This window comes from Chelonia mydas, chromosome 6 (assembly GCF_015237465.2).
Source record: "Chelonia mydas isolate rCheMyd1 chromosome 6, rCheMyd1.pri.v2, whole genome shotgun sequence".
In the NCBI taxonomy this organism is placed as follows: domain Eukaryota; kingdom Metazoa; phylum Chordata; order Testudines; family Cheloniidae; genus Chelonia; species Chelonia mydas.
Genome location: NC_051246.2, coordinates 106497818 through 106520561, shown reverse-complemented (window position 1 = coordinate 106520561; position 22744 = coordinate 106497818). Strand labels below are relative to the sequence as shown.

The window sequence follows — 22744 nt, the reverse complement described above, 5'->3', positions numbered from 1 at the left end:
GCTTTAAGTAAGGGTGGCTCATCCTGCAATATTATGCACAAAGAAGAATGTCTTCCACTGATTCTATTTTTTCATAAAAAGAAAAGGAGTACTTGTGGCACCTTAGAGACTAACCAATTAATTTGAGCATGAGCTTTCGTAAGCTACAGCTCACTTCATTGGATGCATACTGTGGAAACTGCAGAAGACATTATATACACAGAGACCATGAAACAATACCTCCTCCCACCCCACTCTCCTGCAGGTTTTCTCACCCCCCCCCCCTTTTTTTTTCAAAAACCACACACACAAACTCACTCTTCTGCTGGTAATAGCTTATCCAAAGTGACCACTCTCCTTACAATGTGTATGAAAATCAAGGCGGGCCATTTCCAGCACAAATCCAGGTTTTCTCACCCCCCCACCCCCATACACACACATTACCAGCAGGAGAGTGAGTTTGTATTGATAAGCTATTACCAGCAGGAGAGTGAGTTTGTGTGTGTGTATTTTGGGCGTGGGGGGTGGTGAGAAAACCTGGATTTGTGCTGGAAATGGCCCACCTTGATTTTCATACACATTGTAAGGAGAGTGGTCACTTTGGATAAGCTAAAAAAAGGGGGGGGGGGTGAGAAAACCTGGATTTGTGCTGGAAATGGCCCACCTTGATTTTCATACACATTGTAAGGAGAGTGGTCACTTTAGATAAGCTATTACCAGCAGGAGAGTGGGGTGGGAGGAGGTATTGTTTCATGGTCTCTGTGCATATAATGTCTTCTGCAGTTTCCACAGTATGCATCCGATGAAGTGAGCTGTAGCTCACGAAAGCTTATGCTCAAATAAATTGGTTAGTCTCTAAGGTGCCACAAGTACTCCTTTTCTTTTTGCGAATACAGACTAACACGGCTGTTACTCTGAAACCTATTTTTTCATAGATTCCACTGTTACGCTGGCAGGCTAGAGGCCAGCTCTTGCCCATGCTGCAGGCATTAGCTAAGACCTGACAGCCTCATAAATGGAGACCAGACCAGGTCACCTGTTTGTTAGTTTTGATCCAAATACTGTAGGTATTAGTCTTATAAAATGTTTTTAGTGTTTAAACTCTATGAAATGCTGGTATGTTGCTACATGCATTAATATTACCTATAATATCTATATCCCATGTTATAAGGTAAAATTTAAGTGTTTGCTTTGTAAATGTAGAAGTGTTTGCTCTGGTGAGAAGCATTACCAAGTGTGAAGTACTAGTTTGCCACAGGAGGTGTCCTCTCCTGACCAACAAAAGAAGGCCCATAGACACCAGACAAACCCTGGAACATCAGAGGACAAAAGACTTTGTTGATTGCTCCCCCTTTCACCATGAAGAGGAGATGTGCACATGAACTCGTCCCATTATCTTGAGCTCTGGGGGAAGGGAATTAAGAAGAAATTGCATCTTTTTGGCTGCTGAAACTCTCAAGGGCCAGGTTTCAGAGTAGCAGCCGTGTTAGTCTGTATTAGCAAAAAGAAAAGGAGTACTTGTGGCACCTTGGAGACTAACAAATTTATTTGAGCATAAGCTTTCGTGGGCTACAGCTCACTTCATCGGATGCAGAGATTCCCAGGGGCTGCCTCTTGGTCTGCCATGAAGGACACTTTGAATAGACAGATCACTGCAACTCTGTCACTCTTAGGATTTAGATGGTAACTCATTTGTATGTATGTGTTTGCTTGCTTTAACTTGTAAATAACTCTCTTATTACTTTTTCCTAGTTAATAAACCTTTAGAGAGTTTATTACAGGATTGGCTACAGGCAGTGTCTTTGGCGTAAAATCTAGGATACCAATTGATCTTGGGTAAGTGACTGATCTCTTGGGACTGGAAGCAACCTGAAAATGGTGTGATTGTTGGTGTAAGTGACAATTTATCACTAAGTCCAGTTTGTCTGGGTGGCAAGATAGACTGGAGAGCCTAAGGGGGCTCTCTGTGATGCCACGGTAAGGCTGTTCTAGTGATCCAGGAGTTCACATTTGTTACTGGTTTGGTGAAAGCTAATTATAGACCCCACCACTGGTTTGGGACATCAGCTGTGTTCCCTCTAAGGTGCGTGGCTGCACAGGAACCCATCAAGGGCCGCTCACTTAATGAGGAGAGCTGTGCAGGCACGCAGCCACAGGGGTCTGGAGAGGAGAGAGGTGTAGAGTGAGGTCCAGGGCCGGCTCTATCGTTTTTGCCACCCCAAGCAGTGAAAAAACCTGTCGCCGCCGAATTGCCGCCGCCACTGAAACTCTGCCGCCCCTTTCTGACTGCCGCCCCAAGCACCTGCTTGGAACGCTGGTGCCTGGAGCCGGCCCTGGTGAGGTGGAGAATAGGGAGTGGGCGGGGAGCTTGGGGCATGCAGGGCTGTGGTGGGGAGAGACACCTCTCCCACAGCCCCGGGGCTGCAGTGGTGGGGAGAGGCGCCTGGCCCCAGCCCTGGAGCTGCTGCGGCAGGGAGAGGCACCTCTCCCCTGGTCCCAGCCCTGGCGCTGCTGCAGCGGGGAGAGGCACCTGTCCACCAGCCCCGGCCCAAGTCTTGGAGCTGCTGCAACTGGGAGAGGCGTCTTGCCCCTGGCCCAAGCCCTGGAGCTGCTGTGGGGCGGGGCGGGGGCGGGGGGAGGCACCTTTCCCCTGGCCCCAGCACCAAAGCAGCTGCGGCAGTTTTTTGAAAATCAGTTTTGGAAACAGTTTGAAGAATAGGAGCTTATGCCTAACAGTCTCAATGATAAGAACATTTAACATCTCCTACCTATGTGTACGTTGCTCTCATTTTGAAAGTCTTTAAAGATTACAAAGGAGACCTTTCTGTTCCACATTAAGATATTGTTTGCTGTTAAGTAAGAATACATGAGAATTAAAAAAGTCATAAAAAGAAAAGGAGTACTTGTGGCACCTTAGAGACTAACCAGTTTATTTGAGCATGAGCTTTCGTGAGCTACAGCTCACTTCATCGGATGCATAGCATATCGTGGAAACTGCAGAAGACATTATATACACACAGAGACCATGAAACAAAACTTCCTCCCACCTCACTCCCCTGCTGGCAACAGCTTATCTAAAGTGATCCTCAAGTAGAGCCATTTCCAGCACAAATCCAGGTTTTCTAATGTGTCATAGGTCTAGTAGTGCAACCAATCAAAAGCACCAAAGCGGAAATAAAGGAAAAGCAAATGAAAAATCTTTCCCTATTTCTGTTCCCTTTATAGGAAAACAATGCACATCAAGAAATAAAGAAAACATACTGCGATAATACACTTTGAAAACTAAATTTTAAGAGATCCCACAGCATGTAATCTGATGGCACAGTGTGAAATTACAGCTGTCATATCGCATCTATAGGTAAGTGCATTGGGCTCATTTATATTTGGAAAAGATGAAAAACAATTACTTCTATTGTTTTTAAAGTTGTCTCAGTTAGCAGCGAATCCAGTGGAAAAAACAAGTTGCTAAATTTCCCCCAGGAGCAATCCATTCAGTTCTGATGCTGTTCCTTTCTATTACCTAAAGGGAAATGTGGAATAGATGCAAAACCTATCCCGCTGCAACAAAGCAGCAGGAAAAATTATTACATAAAGGGGAAATCTGGAAGAGTCTTGCCTTTGATTATTTCCAACATAATCCCTTTGTTATAATACCCCAAGTGACCAGGGGATAAAAACTATGGAGTCTGATCCTGTTGTTACATGACAGGTTTCAGAGCAACAGGGGTTTTTTAGAATCGAAAGGAGTAGTAACTTAACTGTTTCCCCACAGGCGGTATCAGGAATAAATCAATGGGAACGCAGTGCTTCCATCTGAGAAATGATTGATACCAAAAAGCATGCTCTTATCTAAAACTACTATTAGATATTAAGCACACACACATACACAATAGGTTTAGGACATCCTGGACATGGGCGGCGGGTATAATAGGCAAGAGGAGGCATTGCCTCCCCTAGCAAGCCGTACCTGCCGCTCGATACCTGGGCCATGGTGCCCCCACCTGCCTCTTCCCCTCCCTGCTCTGACACTTCCCGGAGGCTCCCACGGCCTACTGCTGCTGCCTGGTGTGAGTCTTCCTCCTCTCCTCCACTCCACCCTCCTCCCCCTTCGGAGGTCCCTGCAGCTGCCGGTGTGTGCCTCCTCACCCCCATCCTTGCGGGGCGCGGGTTGTGTGTGTGTGTGTGTGTGTGGATGTGAGCAGCAGGCCGGGGAGTGAGGAGGGGAGGGGATCCCCGAGTAACTTTATACAGTGAAAAAGCCTTTTCAAACCAAAGACCTAGTAGCAGATCACTAAAACTGTTAAGGGCCATTACAATGGTAAGGAAGCCATTTAACAGGCATTTGCCAACACGCAGCAAGCCTTTGGCCACATTCAGCTGGCTTTGATATTGTAGGAAAATGTGTTCTTGGGGTTAAAAACAGTTTCCAAACGACCCGTCCGTTATTCTTTGTACCAAGTAGAAGTATTTTTGACTAACCTGGCTCAAGGAGGAGCTGACGTAGCCAGTGAGTTTATTTCTTGATCTAGTCATTTTATTCAAACCCAGTTTAAGTAAGCGAGTCTGGCAAGGAATTCTGTGTAAGAACAGTCATTAAACTACTGCCCTGATGCAGGTTGTCAATGACAAACACTTTTCAAAAGGATAGATTAGGCTTCAGGGCGCAGGTAGCCTGACTTTTCGTGTCTCTCTATACAGTATATACCAAACTCCCTGCCACGCAGAGGAGAATCCATCTGGCAATTGATCTATAGCTGTTCAGTTTCCCTAGGGGAATGTTATTAGCGCTTTAAAGGTGAAATGGGGGTAGGGCCTCGTGGTGAGGGGAAGGGAGCAGCAGGGTGAGGAGGCGAGCGGCAAGCCAGCTGCACGGCAGGCGGCAGGGGAGGTTTTGTGGCGGGGGGGTCTGGCAGGGGGGTGAGGAGGTGAGCGGCAGGTGGGCGAGGGAGGAGGTGAAGAGGTGAGTAGCGAGTCAGTGGTGGGCAGATGCTATTTTATGCTGAAATCTTGTACAAATAGTGAGCTCCACTCCCCCACCCCAACTTCACCTACATCTGAATGGGAAAACAATAATTTTCTGGGCTTGAGACTGATCCAGAAACAAAACTATAGGGTTCAGATCTAGGGATTCATGTCCAAACCCCTTTCATCTGGATTCAGATTTGAGATTCCAATTTTGGCCCATTTTACTTAAAACTAAAAGCATTGTGACAATAGTGACAGAAAGTATCCTGCAGGAAAGAACTACTAACTGAATTCAAGCTCATCTCTGCAGGCCAGCGGGGGTATTTGGTTAGCTTTGTTTAACAGGACACTCAAAGGAGCAAGCAAGGTGAATTGGTTTTCCTCCATTACATCATTTACCAGCATACTAGGGGAAGTCAGCCATCAAAATCTTTGGTCTCTATATACTTGACACCAGGTCAGAAATAGCAGTCTGCAGCAGTGAGTACTATACCAATTGTAAACAGTCTTTTAAAAAGTTCCAATAAAACAAATGGGGCCCAGAGATTAACCTTTAGCCTCTCCTTGCATTTATCAGCTGCTTTAATGTTTGCCACTTTTATTCATGGTGAATAAACATCATTACCCTTTGTTATTGCATCTCATAGCCTAGCTTCCTTGCCAGAATTTAATCTCTTATGGTTTTTGTTGTTGTTGTTGGGGGGATATTACTCACTGAAAATGTAGCTTGAAATATCTATCACTCAATCTGTCCCTCTGGGTGGACGCAGCATGGATACAGAGCCCTTAGAGAGACCCAGTTTGGGAACCACTGGTCTAGGGCTACCTTACAGCAGCTAACCTGGTGCAGAATGGCTACAGGGCAAGCATAACTCCCTGCTCCAAGGAATACCCTTGGTGAAAGGGCTTCTACACCGGATCCAGAACTATCTCTACCAACTCTGCAGTATGTTGGTAGCAGGCACAGGCGTAGGGGGTGTTTGGGGATGGGGGCAGAAAGGAGGCTACTCTGCTGCTGGAGAGGACATGGCTGAGGCAATTCTGCACCATTGTAATAGCCTGAATAGGAGAAACAAGCTGCCTCCCTCTGTCCCTAAATCTGCTTCATCACAGAGATGGATCAGCCCCGCTATGCCTGTAAGTGGCTGTATTATGTTGCCCATACTGCTCCTAGCTACACATTCTTTATGTGCCTTTGTGGTGGATACCTGTGGTGTCGATCTGTAAGGCTGTGATTTAGTCATGGAGGTCTGTGACCTCCTTGACTTCAGCCAGCGCTGGCTGGGAGCTGCAGGGGTCCCAGTCAGCAACGCAGAGGGGCTAAGACAGGCTGCCTGCCTGCCTGTCCTGGCTTCGTGCTGCGCCCTGGAAGTGGACAGCAGGGCCAGCTCCTGGTGGGGGGGGAGGGCAGGGGCAGGAGGTTCTGCGGTGCATGCTGCTCTCGCCTGCGGTTCCTGGCCAATGAGAGTGCGGAGCTGGTGCTTGGGCAGCTTGCAGAGCCTCGTGGCCCCCCTGCCTAGCAGCCGGACCTGCTGGCTGCTTCCAGGGCGCAGCCAGGACAGGTAGGGACTAGCCTGTCTTAGCTCCACAGCACACTGACCGGACCTTTAGCGGCCCGTTCGACAGTGCTGACCAGAGCCACCAGGGTCCCTTTTCCACTGGGTGTTCCGGTGAAAGCTGGACAGCTGGTCACCCTAGTGGTGCGGGCCCCTGGAGCTCCCAGCCTGCCCGCAGCTGCCCAGGCTCCCCATTTTGCCATGGATATTTTTAGTAAAAGTCAGGGACTGGTCACGGGCTTCCATGAATTATTGCCCATGACCTGTCTGTGACTTTTAATAAAAATATCCGTGACAAAATCTTAGCCGTATCAATCCGTCCTCAGAACACTGCGACTGTGTGCTGCTCACAGCTTTTCCCTCAGGAAGGCCCCACCCAACTCTCTGGGATCATAGGGAGTAGTAACTCAGCCATGGTAGGGACTTCCTTTCGCTCTGATTGTTGTTTTCGTTCAATTGAATAAGTCATTTTAGACTGAAAGTGTTTTCATCCTGACCAAGGACATGGGAGGAGGGAGGAAGTCTGCAAGGTGGCAAAAAAATCCTGGCATCTACAGGGCAATGACTAGCCTGCCCACACCCAACCTGCAGGAGCAGAAGTGGTGCTGCCTATTGCTTGGCTGGCCCTTTAAGTCACTCTTAGGATGAGAGTGAGATATCCCAGGTGTACTGTGCCTAAGGAAAATTCTACACGAGGCTTCAGGTTGACTGGCCCCCTGCTCCCCACAGACACAGGAGGAGGTGATGGTGTGAAAAATGAAGAAGTCATTTGCGGACCACTAGTTTCCTGTCCTCACATCCAGAAGATCACAAACACCAGGGAAGGGAGGCTGAGGCTGTGGGGGAGGGGGCAGCCTGGGGGGAATAGGCAGGCAAATCCTGCTTAGTGTTCAGGGTGAAAATTGTGAAATATGACCGTTTTGGATACGTTTTTGGGATGGGTGAACTAAAACCAAAGTTTGCATCAACCGCCCCCTCCCCCCCCCGGTGAACTAAAGCCACAATTTTGTGTGTCCCTAGCTGAAAGGCATGACACAAACTAAATTAATTATTATGTACTTCATAAGTAGCTAGAAAACCCTACAGTGTCTCACTCACATGCCTTTTCGCCCAAGGACTTGTGCTCTGTGTTTGGCTCATTGCTGAGAGACATGGTCAGCCATTAATATAAGGTTTCCTTTCCAGTAGCTGGCTCGCTGTCTAGCTTCACAGTGTCTTTATAATCACATTGTTCTGCTAACCATAGTGTGTGGGAAGCAAAGGTCAGTGCACATTTTCACATCTCCAACAGAGCACCGGGGGAGAAACAAAACACTTCTTGAAGAAAAAAAATTAAAAAGAGTTTTGGCATCAGGATGCTCCACACAGACTTCCTCTTCTTCACATGTGACAAGTGTTTGCCTGGGAAGTCCAAGCCAGAGCGGTAACTAGGCATTTGTGTGCCTGGGACGAGCAAGTATATTTGCGTCCCCTACCAGGGGCCACATGCCCCCCCCCCATATTTTTTGGTTGCATCCGCCCAACCCAGACAGGGTAGGTGGCTAGGTGGCCCCCTGAAGTGAGTCAGGGGGTGGAGGTGGTGCCCCCCACCCTGAGCCCCGCCACGTGGGTCTGGTGCCATAGGCAGAATTTGACTTCTGTATTTGGGGGGCATAGGGCTTAATAAAAACGTTTATGGCTAGAGAATATGGATGTTAGACACACCAGTGTGTATACATGACGTGGTTGCACATTCACACAATCAGAACAGAGCTAATGTGGTATGATGTATCTGACACACAAACACCCCCTGACCCTTTCTCCTGTTCTTTATACATAGCACCAGAATGGCACTTCATATCTCCAAGGTGTTTTACAAATACCTAATTAATTCTCATAACCTCTCTGGAAGTAGGCAAATTTCCCTATCCCTAATTTACAGATGGGGAAACTGAGGCACACAGGCTAATTGGCCTTCCAAAGGCCAAGAGACATCGGTATCTGAGGCAGGATTAAAACTAAAGAATGGATGGCTCCGACCACCACGCCTGGCCCTTCTCCCTGCACCATCTCCTCCTAAGCACATACTCCGCATATGGAGTTGTGTGCATGTTCTAAACACATTTGATAACAGCTCTTTGATCATTACTCCCTAAGAGGGGGGAAAGGGTCAATTCATTTCCGATTCAACTCCACCTGTGCCCCTGGAGAAGGCTCCTTCTTCACCCCCCATTCAAAGGAGTTTGCATTTGCAATTCCTGCATTATTTCCTCTGGCTACATTAGAGTCACTAGTATTTTACTCATCATTACATATAAGTCATCTAAAGAGCCCTGCATGAGTCTTTATTCAGTGCTCCCCATTCCTTCCCTCCTCAATAAAAATATAAGCCTCTACTCCCTAGTTTATGGTGCCCTTACCAGTCATCTAACTCCGTGCAGCAGTTAGTGCTGAAAGTACCTAATAGCATGTCATGCTCACACTGGAGCTTCACTGGAGGGAAAGCAAAACCCAAAGGAAAGGACAGAAAAATGAAAATCAGTGGCTGAAAGTTCTTGAGACATTCACCTTCTGAAAGCAGTTGCAACAAGTGGTATTTCTTTATTCTCCATGCCAGGGCAGAGGCTTTATATAGCAGTTCAGCTACATACACAACTCCACTTAAAACTCATCAATTAGCATGGTGGTGGTGCCTTCTTTTGGCTCTCCCTTCTGTCAGACTGCACATAAAATACACTGTAACTCTTAGTGCAATTTAGCTCCTCTCTGGTAGCAGCAGAAATGAAGCTCTTTTCCCTGGGTGGGAGCTTTACGGCTCTCCTGACTAGGCAGAGTGTGACGGTCTAATGGCCAAACAACTTTTGCCAGTGTCTCTTTCTCTGCACATTGAATATTTCCTGGAGTGATCTGACTTTTGGATGAACTGGCTGTAAGCACTTTGCTAGTGGTACCAGGTGGACACTGTGCCGGCCCCTAATAGATGAGGCTGGAATTCACTTCATCCCTTGCCTACCATCACTACAGCCAGATAGAGGCGCCATTGATGGTGGCTGCAACAATGCTGCACACTTTTACACGTCACTAATACATTTTCACACATGACTTGTGCACAGCTGCAGTTCCTCAAGGGAAATCTGCTTGTCACTATTAGCCAAGGCAGGCTCGTGTCTAAAAGCTCTAAGGCCTTGTCTACACTACAGAGTTTGGTCGATGCAGGTTATGCCGATGTACAGCCACTGCTGTAATTAAACCCCTGTTGCATATCCACACTATGCTCTTTGTGTCAGTGGAGGGCATCCACAATAGCAGCTTTTGCATTGACTGAGAGCAGCGCACTGTGAGTAGCTATGCCACTGTGCAACTGGCCGTAGGGTGCTTTGGGAGGGTTTGCAATGCCTCATGGAGGCAGGTACAGCATCACATGATGCAGGTTTCTCAGTCCCATCATTCAATGGGCATCCTCATAGATTGTCAGCTGCTTTTCAACTGCCCTGGTAACCTGCAACTCAGGTATCTCTGTCAGAAAGCATGGAGCCTGCACTGCTGTTAAGTACTGTGCTGTGTGTTATGAACACAAGGCTGTAAGAGGAACCCAACGGGGGGCTATATTAACACTGAGCCACAGCAATGTGTGTTGCTGTAGTGTGCGGAGCCTGGCATTGTTGGTTTGCACCATGCTTGTACCTTGTAATGCTTGCTGGGTGTGTGACTGAAAAGTAACACTTTTTAAAGTAGCACTTGGTAATATGACCAAACTGGCGTTGCTGAACACTAACAAAAGAAGCCCACAGAAGTGTGTGTATGTGGGGAGTGTGTGACAGGGAGTGTGTTTGTGTGTGTGTTGGGGAGAGTGAGTGTCTCAGCACGCTGTCTCTTTAAGTTCAGACACCAGCCAGAAGCAACCAATCCTGCAGCAGAAGCTTTTGCACATACCGTTGGTGTTTCCCTGTTCCCACACCCCAGCTCAGTAAAGACTGGTACACCAGTGGCGGGAGGGGAACACCCCAACATCAGCCCCTGGCTCTGCACAGCACAGCACGTGTATGCTCTTTCCCCCGTACCGCACAACAGTCTGTCCTGCCTGCCTGCTGCTCTGGTCCCAGTGCTGGGGAGAGCAGGATTCCGCGTTAATGTTCTGATTCTGTTTCCCTCCGAGTTCTCCCACAGATCAAGGAGAGCCACCTCCTCCGCTGTAGTCCAGGCAAGAATGTGTTTGCTGGCATGCTCAGCTGGGCAGTAGCTATGTGAACTCTCCACGCTGAGCAGTTTCGAAGCTTCCTGGGGCTTTGAAAGGGGTGCATGTCTGTATAGCTGGTTGCAGGGCAGCGGAGTTCAAAACAGTGAGCAGAGCAGTCATGGTGGGCATTGTGGGATACCTCCTACAGGCCAGTTATGGCGATGTAATGAGAGCAGTGTGTACACTGACGCTTTGTCGATCTAACTTTCTAGCCACAAAAAGCACTACACCTCTCGTTGAGGTGGTTTAATTTTCTCAGCAAAGCAGGTGGGTTTTGTCGGCCAGAAGAGCATTGTAGTGTGTACACCTCCGTTGCTTTGATGACAAAAGCTGCCATTTGCTGACAAAACTGTGTAGTGTAGACAAGGCCTAAGTATCTAAGAATGGCTGCCCGGTGTGCCTGGAATCTCATCATCTCTTCTCTCAGGGTCACAGTCTTCATCGGTTCTCATCACACAGGCAGCTGATTTCTTTAGTCCCCACTGATCCTGGGACTGGTCAGTCCCTGGTGCAAGTTAGAGCAGTCTGATGGCTGTTATAACTTATGTTCAGCTGGCTGCAACCCCAGCCGCCGATGCCACGGTGCAGAGATAATCCAGCCAAAGCCCTTTTTTTCCCCACTAAGACCCATGCTGGCAGCTCTATGGAACCTGAGGATTCCACCCAGGCACAAGGAACCCTCAGGGGCATTACAGCTAGAGTGGAGGCCAGAAACTGGCCCTCTCTGTAAAATAATAATTAATAATGCATTGTACTCTTACAACACCTTCCTTCCAAGGATATGTGGTCTAGGTTTACTTGGTCCTTCCTCATTGCAGGGAGCTGGACTTCTCAAGGTCCCTTCTAGCCCAACATTTCTGTGATTCTATGACAACTCATTCACTGAGTGAGCCAGCTCTTTGTAATAGTGTATAATAATAAGACAATAGTTTAAGCTAGAAAATGACGGTGAGGGTGAATGTACTATTGTCAGTTGAAACTACAATGGCAATTTCAGGCTGCCAGAACTTAATTAGCCAAGACAGAATTTGTCCTGTACAGTACACTTAATATTGCTACCTTAGGCTATGGCTACAAAAGGGAGTGACAAAAGGGTGACAAAAAGGAGTTTGACTCCCATCTTTTGGTAGCTGCACTGTATTTTTTCCCCCTTCTCCTGTATCTTTTCCAGCATTTTGGGAATAAACTGTGTTTTTGTGGTGGTGGTATTAGCAGAAGTTGAGGATTTGCAGGTCAGCTTCCTATTGAAAGAGAAATCAGTGATGCAGACTCTGGGTATATTCTGAGTACAATTTGTTTATTTTTACCCTATATATATCAGTCCTTGTACAGAGGTGGTCACCAACAGCATGTAGACTCATAGACGTTAAGGTCAGAAGGGACCACTGTGATCATCTAGTCTGACCTCCTGCACATTGCAGGCCACAGAACTAGGGATGTAAATATCATTTTTAAAAGTACCCGTTTATACTGTTAAAATTATATTGGTTAACCGTTTAATTGTTAACAAGTTCACAGTCCACCCCTGGCGTTGGGGGGAGGGCCCACGGCCCACCCTGCAGTCTCTCCTCAGAGGTGGAGTACAGTGGGCTGGAGGATCATTTGCATGTGCATGGCTGGGCGCTGCATGCCTTGCTCTGATCCCACCCCTTGCTCTCCCAGTTACTAGGCACTGCCTAGTGCAGCTAGTTGGTGGATTGCTGCTAGGAAAGCAGTGGTGCCAGGGCAGATCCAAGTGTTCTGGCAGATCCAGTGGTTCCCAGGCAGACTCACCACTGCAGCCCGCTGCAAGAGAAGCAGAGATGGAGGGGTTGCCAGGCTTCCCCCAGCGGTGCCCTCTCTGCCAGGCATGGGCTGATCCAGTGGTGCCCCGAGCGGCAAGAGTGCTGCAAGCTCCAGCGCCCCTCGGGTATTGCTGCAGCGTTTTTAATGTGCACATTAGGTATTACAATGTCACAAAATTATTTTACCAGTCCGTTTTAAATGTTAACTGCAATATATTGGGGGAATTACAGACCAGTCAGCTTAACTTCTGCTCCCAGAAAGATAATGGAACAAATAATTAAACAACCAATTTGCAAACACCCTAGAAGATAATAAGGTGATAAGTAACAGTCAGCATGGATTTTTCAAGAACAAATCATATCAAAACAACCTGATAGCTTTATTTGACAGGGTAACAAGCCTTGTGGATAGTGGGGACGCAGTAGACATGGTACATCATGCCTTTAGTAAAGCTTTTGATACTCTCTCACATGACACTAAACTGGGAGGAATGGTAGATACGCTGGAGGGTAGGGATAGGATACAGAGGGACCTAGACAAATTGGAGGATTGGGCCAAAAGAAATCTGATGAGGTTCAACAAGGACAAGTGCAGAGTCCTGCACTTAGGACGGAAGAATCCAATGCACCGCTACAGACTAGGGACCAAATGGCTCGGCAGCAGTTCTGCAGAAAAGGACCTAAGGGTTACAGTGGACGAGAAGCTGGATATGAGTCAATAGTGTGCCCTTGTTGCCAAGAAGGCCAATGGCATTTTGGGATCTATAAGTAGGGGCATTGCCAGCAGATCGAGGGACGTGATCGTTCCCCTCTATTCGACATTGGTGAGGCCTCATCTGGAGTACTGTGTCCAGTTTTGGGCCCCACACTACGAGAAGGATGTGGAAAAATTGGAAAGAGTCCAGCGGAGGGCAACAAAAATGATTAGGGGACTGGAACACATAACTTATGAGGAGAGGCTGAGTGAACTGGGGATGTTTAGTCTTCAGAAGAGAAGAATGAGGGGGGATTTGATAGCTGCTTTCAACTACCTGAAAGGGGGTTCCAAAGAGGATGGCTCTAGACTGTTCTCAGTGTTAGCAAATGACAGAACAGGAGTAATGGTCTCAAGTTGCAGTGGGGGAGATTTAGGTTGGATATTAGGAAAAACTTTTTCACTAGGAGAGTGGTGAAACACTGGAATGCGTTACCTAGGGAGGTGGTGGAATCTCCTTCCCTAGAAGTTTTTAAGGTCTGGCTTGACAAAGCCCTGGCTGGGATGATTTAGTCGGGGATCGGTCCTGCTTTGAGCAGTGGGTTGGACTAGAGGACCTCCTGAGGTCCCTTCCAACCCTGATATTCTATGATTCTATGACCTTCTCATAAACAAACTAAGGAAGTGCAACCTAGATGGAGCTACTAGAAGGTGGGTGCAAAACTGGTTGGAAAACCATTCCCAGACAGTAGTTATCAGTGGTTCACAGTCATGCTGGAAGGACAACGAGTGGGGTCCCACAGGGATCAGTTCTGGGTCCGGTTCCGTTCAATATTTTCATCAATGATTTAGATAATGGCATAAAGAGTACACTTATAAAGCTTGCGGACAGTACCAAGCTGGGAGGGGTTGCAAGTGCTTTGGAGGATAGGATTAAAATTCAAAATGATCTGGACAAACTGGAGAAATAGTCTGAAGTAATAGGATGAAATTCAATAAGAACAAATGCAAAGTACTCTATTTAGGAAAGAAGAGTCAGTTGCCCACATACAAAATGGGAAATGACTGCCTAGGAAGGAGTACTGCAACAAGAGATCTGGGGGTCATAGTGGACCATAAGCTAAATATGAGTCAACAGTGTAACACTGTTGCAAAAAAAGCGAACATCATTCTGGGATGTACTAGCAGGAGTGTTGTAATCAAGACACGAGAAGTAATTCTTCTGCTCTACTCCACACTGATTAGGCCTCAACTGGAGTATTGTGTCCAGTTCTGGGCACCACATTTCAGGAAAGATGTGGACAAATTGGAGAGAGTCCAGAGAAGAGAGACAAAAATGATTAAAGGTCTAGAAAACATGACCTTTGAGGGAAGATTGAAAAAAATTGGGTTTGTTTAGCCTGGAAAAGAGAAGACTGAGAGGGGACATGATAACCGTTTTCAAGTACGTAAAAGGCTTTACAAGGAGGAGGAAGAAAAACTGTTTTTCTTAAGCTCTGTGACTAGGACAAGAAGCAATGGGCTTAAATTGCAGCAAGGGAGGTTGAGGTTGGACATTAGGAAAAAACTTCCTAACTGTCAGGGTGGTTAAGCACTGGAATAAATTGCCTAGGGAGGTTGTGGAATCTCCATCACTAGAGATTTTTAAGAGCAGGTGAGACAAACACCTGTCAGGCATGGTCTAGATCAGTGTTTCCCAAACTTGGGACGCCACTTGTGCAGGGAAAGTCCCTGGCGGGCCGGGCCGGTTTGTTTACCTGCCGCATCCACAGGTTCGGCGGATCGCGGCTCCCAGTGACCACGGTTCGCTGCTCCAGGCCAATGGGAGCTGTGGAAGCGGCGCGGGCTGAGGGACACACTGGCCACCGCTTCCAGCAGGTCCCATTGGCCTGGAGCAGCGAACCGCGGGCGCTGGGAGCCGCGATCGGCTGAACCTTGTTGCAGTGAACCAAGTTGCAGTGGGGGAGGTTTAGGTTGGATATTAGGAAAAACTTTTTCACTAGGAGGGTGGTGAAACACTGGAATGCGTTACCTAGGGAGGTGGTAGAATCTCCTTCCTTGGAAGTTTTTAAGGTCAGGCTTGACAAAGCCTTGGCTGGGATGATTTGATTGGGGATTGGTCCTGCTTTGAGCAGGGGGTTGGACTAGATGACCTCCTGAGGTCCCTTCCAACCCTGATATTCTATGATTCTATGAACCTGCGGATGCGGCAGGTAAACAAACCGGCCCGGCCCGCCAGGGGCTTTCCCTGCACAAGCGGCGGAACAAATTTGGGAAACACTGGTCTAGATCATACTTAGTCCTGCCATGAGTGCAGGGGAGTGTACTAGATGACCTCTCGAGGTCCCTTCTGTCCCTGTTGTCTTGATATTACAGGGCATCCCATGCCTCTCATCTTTATAAAGCCTTTCTGGGAGTGTACCCTTCTTAGAGACAGACCCTGGGCCTCATTCTGCTGAAGACTCCACTCCTGTGACTCCACTACTCTGAGACTGGGTCTCTGGCTTCAGCATCTCTGGTTCTCAGTATGGCTCCTTCAGTGGGTCCAGATGAGTTGGGACTCCAGTTCAAGACTTCCCCTCTTTGGAGCTCCGCAACTGAGAGCTGTTTGCAGTGACACAGGACAGCCTCTTCAAAACAAGATGTTCTTTATCAGTCCACAGGACAATAGTATTCAGGAACACTGGGTTAAAATGGTAAAGAAAAGAGTAAATGCACAACTCTCCTGTAATCTGTCAGCATCCTCTTGGATGATTAGGAGGGTCCCTCTTTGCACTGCCTGGAAGACAGATTCCTGCCTGCAGCCAGCCCAGGGTCAGGGCAGCCTGACCCTGCCCAACAGTTATTGGATGGGATTACCTTCTTCTGTTCTGTGAGCAAGTCTTTTAACAGGTCAGTTCTTTCTCTGTAGTTGCATTCATGCTTTTTTTCACTTGTATTCTCCTCCCTTCCCTCCTCCTTGGGTTTAGGCAGGGCAGGAGCTGTGTTTATACAGGTAATCACCCACCATATTCTAAAAAGTTTTCTTGCCCAGCAGCCATTAAAAGTTAATGATCCAGTCATAGGTCTCCATGGTATCTGTAAGGTAGTTGTAGTCACATGTTGACAGTTCTTGAGTGTTCATTCACACAAACCCAGACATGCCAAAATGACACACACTCAGTGAGAAATTTCTGGAAAGAAGTCTGCTTCTTGAGACCAAGCAAATAACACTACAAAAGTGAATGGGCAACCTGAATGACACACAATTTTCATAATAAAGAAATTTCCCACATTCTCCACAGTGGCAAAATATCCCATTTGAAAACTTTCTTTTAGCAAGAAACACAGACATGCTGCAGAGTGTCTGGATGGAGTTTTTTGAATGTAGAAAAAGAGAGAATATGAGCTCTGGGACACAGGACAAGGTAAACCAGGCTGAGAAACAAGCAAGTAGAGGGGAGAATGCTGGGATTGGGAAGGGAGAGAGAGATTTTTAATGTTCAGAGACAGGTTTATGACACAGTATGGACCAGGATCCAGATCTGAATTATGAACATCCCAAAATTTGGATCTGGGGTTTTGGTTTGGCCCAGTATAAAACACAACTTTGGTCCTTAGCTAGGTTTAGAGTTCAAACACCCTGAAAGTTCAGCAATGTCTAGATCTGGTATTTAAAATCAAGCCTATTTTACTTTATTTTCTCCTGTACATTCCATCCTAAAAACATGTTTAAAACTTCAATTTAATTAATGTATAATGGAATCTATATATACAGTGAGCTTAGGAGCAGATAAGCTCCTTGTTATGTGCCGCAGAATGAAACCCCCTCATATTTAACAGCATTGCAATGAGCATAGTGAAACTGTGGGCTGAATGACTGTATAGTGGGAGAAAATGACTTATTGGGTGGGGAGTCTCACTGCATTTCACTAAAAAGCAAATATTTCTAAAGCACTGAATGAAACATCTAACCAAGTATTTTTAGCCAAACATCATACACCTCTCCTCCCTCTAGCTCAAGGAAGCAGGTCCATTGCTGAGCCAAAGGGCTGGGATTTCTTGGTTGTAAGGTATTCAATTTACAGGAAAACTGGCACAATTATGTGTGGGAAATTTTCACTCTTTTCTTCAGATGAATGATGTAAATGGAAGCTTTGTCCAACATGCCTCTACAAGCTCCTTTTTTTACCATATCTATATTTCAGTGTACAGCATCCTAAACATGCATGAACAGCTTTGATGCCTGAATCACTCTGACTTTGCATTAAACTATGATGGTATAAAACCAGGCCTTGCCACTCTGAAAATGAACTGGCAACTCACAATTTAAAAAGAAAAGAAAAGCACCATTTGGAAAGTTTTTCAGCTTTAAAACATTGCCTTAGCTCTTGTGAAATCCTAGCCTGGCTTCTTCCACACTTAAAAGCCTAAGAAACCCCTTTCCCTTACGGTATTTATCACAGATCTCTGCAAACAATCCCAGACCAGTAGGGTGCTTGTTTATCCGTCAGTGTCACTGTTTGCCGGCTGGACATTTTATTATTGTCTAGAAGAAGGAAAATAAAAGATTAAAAGATCCATGTCCAAACATGGGAAAGAAAATAAATTAGCAAACCAGTTTTGATCCTAATAAAAGAAGACATCAGAATTGTCTGATGAAAATAATTCCTGATCTCTTTTTACCAAGGAGGATGGTTTCTTGGGGGCCAGGAAATAAACAGTACAGCTGCCCCCAGCACCCCATTGCATTGCGTTAATTCAAGAGATGGCTACAGGGCAGGGCTCCATGCTGATGCAGCTGCAAATGGCAGTATAATTTACCTTCCTATTAAGATGCCACATAATTCTCTGCTTATGCAGCATATATCCACATGGAGGCTATTTACCTCAGTTTGTCCACTTGCCACTTCACCGTCCTTCCCCAGGCCTGTGTCATTTGCTGTCTTGTTCCCCCAGAAAAAGGATTTTTGGTGTGTTTCCATGCTGTCCTTACTAGGACAGAATGGGACATAGCAAGAAACAGACCCTTCAGGACAGTAACAAGGAGGAGAGCAGCCTGTGCAAAGGACCGTCCATCTGCAGGGTTTGAATGTAGAAACTTCATCACTGAAAGCATGAGTTTGGAAATATGGCATACATTTTTAATGGTGAGAATAATTAACCATTGGAACAATTTACCAAGAGTAGTGGTGGATGCTGCATCACTGACAATTTTTAAATCAAGGTGGGATGTTTTTCTATAAGGTCTGTTCTAGGAATTATTTTGGAGAAGTTCTATGGCCTGTGTTATACAGGAGGTCAAATTAGATGATCACAATTGTCCCTTCTGGCCTTTGAACCTATGAATCTAACTCTACAGCCCAGGGATTCATAGATTTTAAGGCCATTAAAGTACCATTAGATCATCTAGTCGGATCTTCTTGCATAACAGAAGCCATAGAACCGTACCTAGTAATTCCTGCATCTAGTCCAAGAACTAATAGTTGAATTAAAGCATGTCTCTTTGTATTGTCTTCCCCATCTCACAGTACTGTTTAGCTGTGATAACAATTAGTGATGGGCCAGCTACATGGATTTCTGATCCTTCCTGGCCAGGCAAGGAATACAGTAAGAAGAGCTGTCAAGGTACCTTCCCGACTCTGAACTCTAGGGTACAGATGTGGGGACCTGCATGAAAGACCCTCTAAGCTTATTCTTACCAGCTTAGGTTAAAAACTTCCCCAAGGTACAAGCTTTGCCTTGTCCTTGAACAGTATGCTGCCACCACCAAGCGTTTTAAACAAAGAACAGGGAAAGAGACCACTTGGAGACGTCTTCCCCCAAAATATCCCCCCAAGCCCTACACCCCTTTCCTGGGGAAGGCTTGATAATAATCCTCACCAATTGGTACAGGTGAACACAGACCCAAACCCTTGGATCTTAAGAACAATGAAAAATCAAGAAGAAGAATTTTAATTAAAGAAAAGGTAAAAGAATCACCTCTGTAAAATCAGGATGGTAAATACCTTACAGGATAATCAGATTCAAAACATAGAGAATCCCTCTAGGCAAAACCTTAAGTTACAAAAAGACTCAAAAAGAGGAATATACATTCCCTCCAGCACAGCTTATTTTACAAGCCATTAAACAAAAGAAAATCTAACGCATTTTCTAGCTAGATTACTTACTAACTTTACAGGAGTTGTAAGGCTTGCATTCCTGATCTGTTCCCAGCAAAAGCATCACACAGACAGACCAACCCTTTGTTCCCCCCCTCCAGATTTGAAAGAATCTTGTCCCCTCATTGGCCATTTTGGGTCAGGTGCCAGCGGGGTTACCTTAGCTTCTTAACCCTTTACAGGTGAAAGGATTTTGCCTCTGGCCAGGAGGGATTTTATAGCACTGTATACAGAAATGTGGTTACTTTTTCCTTTATATTTATGACAAGAGCCTATGTCACCATATCGCTTGTGCTGAAACATCTTCTGTACAAGTTTTGCTGGCTTAGCTGAGCCCTTGTTTCTGGGAATGCTGTCCCCAGATGGCAGGAGAATGGAGTTATAACATAAACTGGCAACCATCCATTTCTAGTAAACAGATTCCTGGGACTAAATCTCCAGCTTGTAAATGTCATAGCTCAACTGAAGTTGATGGAATTATGCCCATTTATACCAGATGATGATCTGGCTCCTGGTGGTAATTGCCTCAGTTGATCCAAAGCCCACTGAAGTCAGTGGGAGTCTTTCTATCTTTACACTTTGATGGTATTTGGATCAGGCCCTAAGTGGACATTTTGAAGGCATCACCGTTTCTTTTTTTTCATAGGGTAAGGGCTGACAGCTAGTGATGAACTAACAGGCCACCAGCTTAGCCATTATCACAAGGCAGTTTATCATTAGCCATTAGCATTAGCGGAGAAAAGTGAGTTGGGATGAGGTGGAGTATTATTACTTCTCAGCATGCCTGTTTTTCCAGGCTCAGATCATTCCCTGGAGGGAAGTCTCTTCCCTTTGCCTTTATACAATGTGATTTCCCACTCCCAGCATGGTATGCTCTCCCTGAGGAGGACCAAGAAAGTGTTTTCTGATGGGAAATCACATTGAATAAAGGCAAAAGGAATGGGATTCCAGAGGGACCGACCGAGGTAAGCAGGAAGATGGGACCATCGCTCTTCCTCCTTATAGCACTCTTCACTCTGCCCGTGCAGAAGAAGGGCCCTAGAAAAACACCTATGGCCCACTGCTCCCTCAGCTACCCAGATGCAAGTTCCATTAAAGTCAAAAGAAGCTGGGCTGCTTGCCGTGACACTTTCTCTCCTCCTGAGGCTACCTGTAACCTCGGAGGTACCTCTCAGAAGAAACCCTTGACTGCATGTTGACAGTCCCACTATCTGAAATTAACCAGGGCCTCATTCTGTCCTCAGTTGCAGCCACGTGACACTATTGAGATTAATTGGTTTGCATAAGCGTGAAAGCTGAACATTGTGCAGAGTAGGCAGCATCGGAGGGTCTATATGCCTGAACAATCAGATCAAGGGTACTTTAAAGAAAAACAACCCCCTAGAACTCAGCTGAGGAGTCAAAATATTGAGAGGAAATAAAATGTACACAGTCTTGAAAGCAAGCCAAACTCGTCACTATGAGGAAATTACTTGGAACGTAAGGAAAATCATTCTCAACATATATTTGTCTTAAACCCTCAAAACCTGTGTTAGCACAACAGTAAGGCTATAAGAAAAGGAATACTTGTGGCACCTTAGAGACTAACCAATTTATTTGAGCATAAGCTTTCGTGAGCTACAGCCCACTTCACTGAATGCACCCAATGAAGTGAGCTGTAGCCCACGAAAGCCCACGCTCAAACAAATTGGCCAGTCTCCAAGGTGCCACAAGTACTCCCCCTCTTTCTGCAAATACAGACCAACACGGCTGCCACTCTGAAACCTCTCATTATACATAATGTTGTATATATATTCTTTATGTGCAAGTATATGCACACATGTATATTATTTGGATGTGTAGTCATATTTATCAGTCTTTTCCACATGCTGTGGTAGACCTAAAAGCCACCAGTGATGGAGAATCCACAGTCTCCTTTGGAAGCCTGTTCCAGAGCTTAACCACTGAATAGTTAGAAAGTTTTTCCTAATATCTGACCTAAAACTCCCTTGCTGCAGTTTAAGTTGATAACTTCTTGTCTTACCTTCAGTGGCCATGGAGAACAATTGATCCCCATCCCCTTTATAACAGCCTTTAAACATTTGAAAACTGCTATCAGGTCCCCCTCAGTCTTGCATGCACCTAGCATAGCTAAATATTCTTTAACGAGTTCTTTCCTTTTTCTGGCTTGCATCCCTCCCCTCCTGTTGTTAACATTAATTGTGTTTCAGAGTAACAGCCATGCCAGCCAGCACGGCTGTTACTCTGAAACACAATTAATGTTAACAACAGGAGGGGAGGGATGCAAGCCAGAAAAAGGAAAGAACTCGTTAAAGAATATTTAGCTATGCTAGGTGCATGCAAGACTGAGGGGGACCTGATAGCAGTTTTCAAATGTTTAAAGGCTGTTATAAAGGGGATGGGGATCAATTGTTCTCCATGGCCACTGAAGGTAAGACAAGAAGTTATCAACTTAAACTGCAGCAAGGGAGTTTTAGGTCAGATATTAGGAAAAACTTTCTAACTATTCAGTGGTTAAGCTCTGGAACAGGCTTCCAAGGGAGACTGTGGATTCTCCATCACTGGTGGCTTTTAGGTCTACCACAGCATGTGGAAAAGACTGATAAATATGACTACACATCCAAATAATATACATGTGTGCATATACTTGCACATAAAGAATATATATACAACATTATGTATAATGAGAGGTTTCAGAGTGGCAGCCGTGTTGGTCTGTATTTGCAGAAAGAGGGGGAGTACTTGTGGCACCTTGGAGACTGGCCAATTTGTTTGAGCGTGGGCTTTCGTGGGCTACAGCTCACTTCATTGGGTGCATTCAGTGAAGTGGGCTGTAGCTCACGAAAGCTTATGCTCAAATAAATTGGTTAGTCTCTAAGGTGCCACAAGTACTCCTTTTCTTTTTGCGAATACAGACTAACACGGCTGTTACTCTGAAACCTGTCAGTAAGGCTATGTTATGCAACAGGGGTCCTTGTGCAGGGACTCAAGGAGAGAGGATTCAGTCTGGGCCCAAAACATTCCACTCAGGTTTGGGATCTGGCAACTTTGCAGCTAAATCTTGTACCTCAACATTTTGTAATTTGCCCATTCCCTTATCAGCCTGATATCTAAAATGTCCCCCTCTTAGCAGGTAACTTTGCACTCCTTGTCTTTCTGGATTTACCTGTTATCTTTCATCATATGCTTAGATTGTAGTCTTCTATTTAGGCGCGGTCTACATCTAAAAGTCAGGTTGATTTAGCCACGTCAGTCCAGTGTGTGAAAAAAACCACCTACTCCTGACTGACATAGCTATGCCGACCTAGCCCCCAATGTAGACACAGCTGTGTCGATGGAAAAAATGCTTGTGTTAACGAATCTACCATCATGAAGGAAGGTAGTATTCCTACAGTTGCGGGGGGGGGGGG

The 22744-nt window shown here is 46.0% G+C and overlaps 1 protein-coding gene and 1 long non-coding RNA gene across 4 annotated transcripts in view; one reads left to right on the top strand and one right to left on the bottom strand.

Annotated features, from left to right (window-relative positions):
- BDKRB2 (bradykinin receptor B2) overlaps positions 1-22744 on the bottom strand; it is a 45123-nt gene that overhangs the window by 18136 nt on the left and 4243 nt on the right. The window lies entirely within an intron of this gene.
- LOC122466345 lies at positions 730-21104 on the top strand. The gene is made up of 3 exons (XR_006291764.1): positions 730-793; positions 9885-9888; positions 20996-21104. It is a non-coding gene; the product is annotated as an uncharacterized LOC122466345 (long non-coding RNA).